Raw genomic sequence first — 11,188 nt, forward strand, 5'->3', positions numbered from 1 at the left:
GCGACATGCATCATCTTCTGTGAACACGCGCGAGCCTATAATACAGCCTGCATCATCCCTGGCATCATTTACGCCCTGCATCATTTTCTCGCAACGCGCGCACAAACGGCTATCTTCTGAAGATAGCATTGTGGGCCTAATAAAACAACAGAAAATATTTCACAAATTTAGAAAACATCTGTTAGACAAGTATGTTTTTGATGTTTTTTGTTTGTTTGTTTTTTCCGCTATCTACTCAAGATAGTATTTATTTATAAAATACAAAGAAAGTATGTATATAAGAAAGGTTGACAATATTTTGTTATCTACTGATGATATACCATTTGGAACCGTATGAACTAATTAAAAAAAATCATAGATTCAGGATGAGCCAAGCCAGAAATTTCATCTGGTATATTATTTATACTACATGTTTGTTGTTTGTTTGCTTGTTTGTTTGTTATCTACTCAAGGTGGAATTTACGGTGTGATTTGCAAATCATTATAGGCCCTTTGCGACATCACGCATCATCTGCTGCCAAAACACGCGCTCAAAGTCTACTTACGGCCTGCATCATTTTCTCGGAACTCGGTTCCAAAAGGTATCATCAGTAGATAACAAAATATTGTTAAGTTGTATCAAAACTGCTCTTGATAAATGTAATATGAATCAACACTTACAACTCGTCAGTTAATCCAAAATGGGCAAAGACATTCAAGAAGATCAACAAAGCTGTTTACGAAAATGCATGGTGTGAAGATGCAAGAAGCAAATCTTCCCTCACAGATTATGTTAAATACAAGAATTCTCTTATTTTGGAAAAGTACCTTCTTGACGAAACTGATTTCAAAGGAACCAACCTGAAATTTAAAGCACGTTCTAACATCCTTCCCCTAAATGGCAGAAATATAGATGGAATGAGGGCAGGGACAAATCTTGTTCGCTTTGTAAAGGGAGCATTGAAGACCTCAGACACTTCCTTTTCACTTGCAGCTCTCTGAATAACATTCGTTCTGAAGAGTATTTAAAGCATGGAGCGTGACCTCGGTGACCGAAATCTAGAGGCCCTTTGGCAAACATTCATAGCAGGTGATTTAGATATAAAAATATGTTTCATGTTAGGTACCCCCGTAAGTTGGGAAGAAGGTGGTAATTGTTTCGATATATTTTACAAATCCTTTTTAAAACGTGCATGGACATTATAGATCATCGATTATTAAGGAAATATAAAATTAACTGATAAAGTGATGCTAGTGAAATTTGTTTAAATGTTCTTTATAATTAATTTGTTTAATTTTAAACCTACGTATATAGGACTCTCTTGTACATATATAATATGATTGTAAATATAGTTTAAAATTCAAAATAATTCCAAATCTGTTTCACTATAGGCCTAATACAAATAATGATGCTGGTAAAATATGTAGGCCTATCAAATGTACTTTGTAACTTGATTTGATTTGATTTAATTCACCTATGTACATACCGTAAACGTTCGCCTAATGGCGCTTTTGGATTCTTAGAAATGTGAGAGCGCCATCCTTGTAAAATCTCAACAGCATTAAGGATACGTGTATGTTAAATTGAGCAACCTGGACATAAAGCCTCTGAAAAAAATATCGTGACATGACCCAATACTTTAGGTCACTAGGTTAGTTGCTAGAGCAGCAAATGTTTTGGGGTTTCTTCAAGTATTCTTTCTCAAAGTACCATTGGACTTAATTTGTAAATCGATTCATACGTTATACCTAACTCATTTTGGTAAATCTTTTTATAACATTGTAATTTCTTCATATTTTTTAATATTCTTCAGTTCAAAATTACACCTTCTATTGTCTGACCCGTTAGCTCAGTCGGTAGAGGGTGCGCCTTGAATGGTGAATGGTACTTGTTCGAATCTTGATTTCTTGCCCCCACTTTTATGTGAACAAGGGTCAAGAAATGTTTTTGGATTTTGTCCCCATTTTACGACAAATATTGTGAATTTTTTTAATTAAATTTTAATTTTCTTATTTTTTTTTAGATAAATAGGCACTGCGAACAAACGGCAACAAAAACCGATGACAAAATTTGCTCCACCTGCTACCTATCAATGCGTGATATATTCCACTGCATAATGACCTTTGAAAAATAGAACGGCCTCAATGTTTCAAATTGTATAACTACATTACTTTATTCATTTATGCATTATAAATGATCAGCTATTTTTCTTTTCTTAAAAGGATCGAACCCAAGTAGATCAGACCATTGATCATATAACTATCAGACCACGAAGTAGTTACGTAACTCCGTGATGGTATCGGAACCAAGCACTGTTTGTATGGCGATCATTACAATCACGCTATTTTGGTATGCCTTTTTTGTGTACTGATTGTTTCGATCGTGGTTCATTACTTAAGCGCGTGATCCCGTTGACATAGTAACATTACGTAACTTCGATACCGGGCTTCGATACTGAATAGTTGTTGAGTGCACATAATATGGAAAGCCATTGGGGTATTGTGTGCCTTCCAAAGCGCCTTATAACATAGAGGCCTTGCATGTGACGTATCATCCCGTAAATATGGCGGACTACTCAAATGCATTCAACAAAAGCATGATTGCAATCTACCGTGACAGTTCGTCTCGCTCATATAACCCTGCACTACGATCGAATAGGTTGATGACAACATTTGATTGAATGGACTGCACTCCGCCATAACTACGGTGAAGGACACCGGTTCAAATCCTTTGTTTGGAGCCAATCGATAAAAGAATGCAAGGCCTCTATGTTCTCATTGTGTTGTGGAGTCCTAGCCAGTATTCAATGATAGCTATAGAGGCCTTGCGTTTATCGATTGGCTCCAAACAAAGGATTTGAACCGGTTTCTTCCCCGTAATCATGGCGCAGTGCAGTCCATTCAATCAAATGTTGTCATCAACCTATTTGATCGTAGTGCATTTTGTTATGTGTGTGAGACAAACTGTCGCGGTAGATGCAATCATGCTTTTGTTGAATGCATTTGAGTAGTCCGCCATATTTACGGATGATATGTCATATGCACAGCCTCTATTCAGTTGGTCGTTGTATGATTTTGTTCGTTCACTCATTCAAATTTTATTTATATCATTTGAAGACTGAGCCTATTATCATACATCCTCCGTGGAATAGTTTCAAACAGATATAGCTAGGGATTATTGGGGCAGAGGTTATCTTTTGAATCCTCTTAGAGGCTATTTTTTTTTTTTTTTTTGGGGGGTCCCAAATTTACACAAAGTCTGCGTCAATAAAATTGCGCACCCCCTATTTCTTCTTGTCTTTTTGAATAAAATAACACACTTTCTGTGGTCATCGTGTGACTCCCTACATTTTGGTCATACAACATTTTATGACCCCCTCCTATTATTCTTTCCAAGACTTTACGACCCCCGTATATTTTCGAATAAAATGATATACCTCTTATGACCACTGATGCATAAGCAAGGACACTCGCGCAAATTGAAAGACTTTGTGGCACGCGACAGTTCGTCTCACACACATAACAAATGCCTATACAATCAAATAGGTTCATTACAACATTTGATTAAATGGATTGAGTTACTCTAAAATGAAACGATAAAAACAAAGAATCATGAAAATTGATTTCTTTCATAATATTTGTTTATTGTCTCTCGGCAGTTTGGCCGCGATGTTGTGCAGGTTAATAAAATCATATAAAAAATCATATAAAAAGACCCATACAAGATAAAATAATAAAATAATATAAACAATGTTAAAGATAAAATCAAGAAAATAGAGAATAAAATTTCCTCAAATCAGAAAAAAAACCATTGACAGACATCATAATCTGTCAGAAATTACTGCATGGGATTCGAACCATCAATCTTCTCCACAAGTTCTCTTTATCCTCGCACTATAGTCTAATGCTCTGCTCACTGGGCCACAACGTATCAGGTGAATGATTACCGCATTATCATGAACAAGTTTGTTCGATCTTGTTCATAATTGTATGTGTCGATAGGTTTCACCCTTTAACTACACGTGCCCTTAATGATCAGTGATAATAATCGGCTTTTACAGGGATGGCGCTCTGTCATTTCCATGAACTCTATAGCGCCATTAGGCGAACGTTTACGGTATGATTGTAAATAGTTATGATTGTAATTATTGTAATATAGGCCTACATAAGTTTGATTTCGTGTGCATGTGTATGAGGATGTGTGATATGGGTGTGGGAGAGTAAAGGTGAGAGGATGAGAGCGTGGGGGTGTGCGTGATTTGATTTGATTTACCTTTGTACATATGATTGTAAATAATTTTGATTGTAATTATTGTAATATAGACCAATATACATAAGTTTGATCTTGTGCACATGTATGTGAGGGTATATTATGTGTGATATGAATGGGGTGAGTAAGGGTGAGAGGGATGAGAGCGTGGGGGTGTGCGTGAGTGGGTTGTGTATCTTTTATACATTGTACATTATTTAATATTTATATTGATTACTATGAGTTATTGTTGTTGTTGTTTGAAATGTATTTTTTGTCTTTTATATGAACGCACCGCCAATTTAGACGTGTGCCGCTGATTCAAAAGCGTCTGTTCAAATAAATAAATAAATAAATAAATAAATAAATAAATAAATAAATAAATAAATAAATAACAAAATATTGTCAACCGTTCTTTATTTTATATTAGAAAAAATATTATCTTGAGTAGATAGCGGAAAAAAACAAACAAACAAAAAACATCAAATACAAACTTTCCTAACAGATGTTTTCTAAATTTGTGAAGTATTTTCTGTTCTTTTATTAGGCCCGCTGTGCAATGCTATCTTCAGAAGATAGCCGTTTGCGCGCGCGTTGCGAGAAAATGATGCAGATCGTAAATGATGCAAGCCGTAAGTGGGCTCGCGCACTCTCAGAACATTGGTTAAAAATTTTAACCAACTTGGTTAAAATTTTAACCAACCATGTATTTACAGGTGAACAGCCCAACAGTTGGTTATATTGTTAACCAACCTGGGTTGAGTAACAATATAACCACAGGTTGGTTAAAAACATTGACCAACTACTGGTTAACATTACGGTAACCAACCCAAAGCATATTGGGCAAAATATAACCAATAGTTGGTTAAACACTATGAATGGGAAGTTCATTTCATTGTTCATATTTTAACCAATTGGAGACATTTGAAGGCAGGAAATTATATTATAAACATTTTATCGGGTATAACACTTAGTTTAAGTGTGTGCGAGGCCAGAGTGTGAGCAAGACTTACGATGCTTTATCGACTACAGCTACCACCACAACCGGTAAGCTTAAGCTTAAGCTTTACCGGTTGTGGTGTGTGTCGTCGATAAAGCATCGTAAGTCTTGCTCACAGTCTCGGCTCGCACACACTTAAACAAGTGTTATTCCCGATGAAATGATATACATTATAATATAATTTCATACCTTCAAATGTCTCCAACAGATCTTGAAGACCCCGATCCACCGCTTTGCAGCAAGCCACTCATATCGGCCATCTTGTTTTCTGAAATGCATTTTTGCCCAACACAATGACCAATCATAGTTCGCAAAGGAACACCATGTGACCATGGTTGGGCAAAACCATACTTTGCCCAACTTTATTGGCGGGAAAAGGATGTTTTTTACCAAGGTTGGTTAACTTTTAACCAACATTGTGTAAATACCATATTGACAGGTTTGACCAACCATGTATTAAACTGTATTTTGCCCAACTTCAAGAATCTTAACCATTGTTGGGCATTTTTTAACCAACTGTTTTCTGCCCATTAATTTTTTATCCAATGTTCTGAGAGTGCGCGTGTTTACAGAAGATGATGCATGTCGCAACGGGTGATTTGCAAATTGCACCGTAAATGGTATATTGAGTAGATAAAAAACAAACAAACAAACAAACAGACAGACAGACAAAAAACAAACAAACAGACAGACAAACAAACATGAAATATAAAAAATATACCAAATGATCTTTCTGACTCGTCTCATGCTAAGTCTTATGATTTCCTTCTTTTTTGTATTATTTCATTAGGTTTACAAATGCTATCATCAGTAGATAGGCCTAACAAAATATATTCAACCTTTCTCAATTTCTTTGTATTTTACAAATAAATACTATCTTCAGTAGATAGCGGAAACACTAATAAGCAAACAAACAAATAAACAAAAAACATCAAAACAAACTTTCCTAACATACGTTTTCTAAATTTGTGAAATATTTTCTGTGTTGTTTTATTTAAAGGTGAACCTCATTGAAAATAAAGTTATATATCAATGAAAAGCTTATGATGTCAGGATACTAAAAATTATTTTTTCAGATTTTTTTGATGGACAAAAAAGATGAAAAATTAAAAAAATGAATGAATTTTTGGTCTTTTGAAGGCGCCCAAAAGCACCCAAATCAATCGTCTATGACCTTGGGAATGCTCGTGACGTAAGCTCAGGGTTCGCAGTCACGTGATCCTACTCGGAAACACGTAAACAAGACTTGCTTCCTGTACTTTGCAAGCTGCCCGGCAAGTCTGATTTTCACAATAAACATGATAAAGCTTGAAATTAGAGGAATCTTCAAGTTGCTGGTTCCTTCTATATATATTAGAAATAATAGAATTATTGTCAACACATAAATTTTCCGTAAATATTTGACAAAATCAGTCCTAACTGGCTGGGTATAACTGGGTAATTGAGTTTGAATTTCGCGCTGGGATCAATCCCATGCGCAAATACTTGCTGCTACCGAGTACCGTTCATGTCATGGACTGAATAAACATGATCGAATAACAAATTAAATACTTGTTTGTGACATTCCCTATTCTTGATTCATTTTAAAATATCTGATTAAAAAAAATATCGTCTTGCAGTAATCAAAAAATTAATAAAGAACCGCCGATCGTCAAATCCAGCCCATATGAAGGTTTTCATATTTAGCGCATTGCGGTAATACATTCTTTCCACACAATCACGATTGAACGAAACAGATACTCGGGCAGATACTTTATGATAAAATAAATACAATTTAGGCTTAGTAGACCGTTATTAAATGGAATTCTGAAATCTGAATAAAATTAAAATATTGTCACATGTGTCACGATTCTTTAATGATAGTACAATCAGTGTACGGTACTGAAAAAATTAAACATTCATGTTTTAAGGATTACCGAACACGATGCGTAAATTGCAGGGACGGATATGCACAAACACAGCGACTCGCTTCGGGGCTTCGTCCGCCGGTTACGGTTCGCTATCTCTAAGGTTCGCTATCTCTAAGGTTCGCTATCTCTAAGGTTCGTTATCACTAATTACGAAAAAGGTTCGCTATACCTAAGGTTCGATATCACTAATTTTGAAAAAGGTTCGGTATTTCTAAGGTTCGATATCACTAATTTTAAATAAGGTTCGCTATCTCTAATTTTAAATAAGGTCCGCTATCACTAATTTATTGAAGGTTCGCTATCTCTAAGGTTCGCTATCACTAATTTAAAATAAGGTCCGCTATCTCTAATTTTAACAATCCCGGTATCCCTAAGGTTCGCTATCTCTAATTTTAAATAAGGTCCGCTATCTATAAGGTTCGCTATCTCTAAGGTTCGCTATCTCTAAGCTTCGCTATCACTAATTTCAAATAAGGTTCGCTATCTCTAATTTTAAATAAGGTTCGCTATCTCTAATTTTAAATAAGGTTCGCTATCTCTAATTTTAAATAAGGTTCGCTATCTCTAATTTCAAATAAGGTTCGCTATAGCGGTCCTTATTTAAAATTAGAGATAGCGGACCTTATTTGAAATTAGACATAGCGGACCTTATTTAAAATTAGAGATAGTGGACCTTATTTAAGATTAGTGATAACGAACCTTAGGTATAGCGAACCTTAATCGAAATTAGTGATAACGAACCTTAGAGATAGCGAACCTTAATTAATTAGGGATAGCGAACCTGAAACAAAATTAGTGATAGCGAACCTTAGGTATAGCGGACCTTTATTGGAATTAGTGATAACGAACCTTAGAGATAGCGAACCTTCAATAAATTAGTGATAGCGGACCTTATTCAAAATTAGTGATAGTGAACCTTATTTTAAATTAGTGATAGCGAACCTTATTTATAATTAGTGATATCGAACCTTAGAACTAGCGAACCTTATTCTAAATTAGTGATATCGAACCTTAGAAGTAGCGGACCTTTATTTAGGTATAGCGAACCCTTTTCTCTATTAGAGATAGCGGGATTCTGATCTCCATAGACTTTGCACGTTAGTGATAGCGAACCTTAGAGATAGCGAACCTTAGAGATAGCGGACCTTAGAGATAGCGGGATGTCACCCGTCCGCCGGCAGCACTTGCGTTGTGTGTTCCATATATCTGTGGTTTCATGGGGTGTTTCAGCAGATTTGATCAATCGTTCCCTTATATTTGGAACATTTACAGGAATAAATTTTGCTGATGAAGTAGCAATAAGTTGGAAATATCAGAATGTGAATATCAAATCGGTCATTTTGTCTGCAAGTACAGTACAGTCGCGGATACTGAACACTCGGCGTTGTGAGACTCAGTGAGCTCATCCCGTATGTATCTATATACAAGTTCGCCTATCATACATGACCGGCCATGACCGGTTGTAAAGCTAAGAAATAATTAAAAAATCCTGTACATGTACCTTATTCTATTCCTTCATTTTCTCATTGTGATAAGTTCATCTCAACTTGGTGTGACGATCTGAACTGGTAGCACTAGCAGTTATTTTGTGCAATCTGTTTTCATTCGGCGAATCTTCGCTCTTCGTGCTTTACTGTAATATTCCCTGTGCATCGTGGATGGCTTGGCCTATCCCAAATCACCCCGGCCAGCACTTTTCCCATTTTTAAATCCACACACTTTATTCAGGAACTTCATTCTTGATTTGATCATGATATTTCCTTCATGTAATTCTTATTTTATTGAAGATATTTTTCATGTAAAGTTGACAATGACTGAATTGGCCCGATGCATGCCACAGTAATACACGGACATTGTGTTTACAATCAAACCCGGAAGTAACTGTGTGTCCCTGGGCTGACGTCATCAACGAAAGCGCCCAATTTGAACGATTTCGTTTTGTAATTTAGGGGGGTGCCAATATCCAATCTTTGCATGGAGATTATGTCTAGCCTGGTACGCTATGCAAATAAAAAATATTCTTTTCTGCTTCCTGACATCATAAGCTTTCCATTGATATATAACTTTATTTTCAATGAGGTTCACCTTTAAGGGGGGACCACAGGTCAACTTCCCAAACCCTTGTAAAAATGGAGATTTTGTCAGAGGTAAATTGTACTATTTCTGAGCTTTAATTTGGTCTTTGTTTGGTTACAATCGGACATTCCTATCTAAAGTTATTGCCAATACGAGATGATAAGTCACGGAAAAGTACTAGAAATAGCAGCTCGTTCTTATGTTATTACTATATAAATCAGTTCTTTTGTATTTTATTGTTTTTCAAGCTGCGATAGTTAAGGAATTTCATAACAATATTATTTACAGCATGATGTTTTATCAGGCCCGCAATGCTATCTTCAGAAGATAGCCGTTTGCGCACGTTGCGAGAAAATTATGCAGATCGTAAATGATGAAAGCCGTAAGTGGGCTCGCGCGTGTTCACAGAAGATGGTGCATGTCGCAACGGGTGATTTGCAAATTGCACCGTAAATGGTATCTTGAGTAGATAAAAAAACAAACAAACAAACAAACAGACAGGCAAACAAACATGAAATATTTAAAAAAATATACCAAATAATCTTTCTGACTCGTCTCATGCCAAGTCTTATGATTTCCTTCTTTTTTTTTGTAGTCATCCTGATTATGTTTTTGGGTCATCTCAGGAATCTAAAAATGTTGGTTTGGTTCAAAGCAGGTGGTCCTAGCTCCTCGAGTAAAATGCACCTAGTTGGATGAACCTCACTTTAGTTGGGGGAAATACACTTAATCAGGGAAGTTGACCGAGGGCAGCTGCTATAGCAATAACGTTAAATGTGAAAAATAATTGGTTCCCCCTCCTGGTGGATCAGATTCTTGAGCGTCCTTGCGAAGGAAAAAAATGGGGAGTTTAACTCATCTTATTACAGCTAGGGAAGCAAACCCAAATTTTAGAGCAGTCTGAGGAATTGACCAGTAGCCCCGCACTTCCTAAAACCTGTGCACACCACTGCATTTTACATTCACCAACAAGTTGACTATTTTACGTTACGAATGAGTACAAACAATATAACAAACTCAAATTGGAATTATTTTTTTGTTTTATTTTTTTTTATACTACCTACTCATTCAATCATATTCAATTGTGATCATTTGAACTTTCTTTCATCATATTACCAATACATAAATCCTCTTATGTATGTATTGTATTATAAACTTTCTATTAAACATGCAATTAGAGATCTTGTTTGGTCAATGAATGCAACCTGTTATCCTGGTCCATAACAAACTAAAATATGACGGTGTAAGGATTGGGAATTCAAATCAATCAGAGCACCTAAAACTCATAAATTCTGTAAAACTTCAGTCAGAGGCAGTATGTCTGCATTGGGCTATTCCATTTAAAATCTACACTACCCCTGTGGAAGACTTTGGAAATATCTTCCACAAGGGGGATTGAGTTTCAAATAGAATAGACAGTTGGGTAACTTCCATTTGAAAAACTCACTCCAGTTGTGGAAGCTATAGGTAAAGCCATTATACAGGGGGAGTATGGGTTTCAAAACGATTAACCCCAACTAATTACATTTGAAAAACACACTACCCCTGTGGAAGATATTTCCAAAATATTCCACAGCGGTAGTGTGGATTTTAAATGGAATAGCCTCTTACACAAAAAACAGAATTTGACATTGCATCCCATGTATTGATTTAGGATGAAATATTGACTTCTCCAGTCATTTCTCAGGCCAATGTCACACAAATCATGACAATGTATCAATCCATATTCTTGTATACAATTATATTTGAATTAGTACAAATACTTCAGTTTAGAAAATTATACAAATCTGCGAGGTGTAACTTAATTATCAAATTACGGCAACATTGCAGTTGCAGAATCGGTCTCACAAAGAAAATCAAATTAAACATGAGGATGTAACAATATCAATGCCACTTACAGTATAAATAATATAAATGTTATTTTCAAAGAATTGGGACTTGACCGATTTCTTCTCTGAAGCCCACAATAATACA

The sequence above is a fragment of the Amphiura filiformis genome, chromosome 3 (assembly GCF_039555335.1).
Source record: "Amphiura filiformis chromosome 3, Afil_fr2py, whole genome shotgun sequence".
NCBI classification, from domain to species: Eukaryota; Metazoa; Echinodermata; class Ophiuroidea; order Amphilepidida; family Amphiuridae; genus Amphiura; species Amphiura filiformis.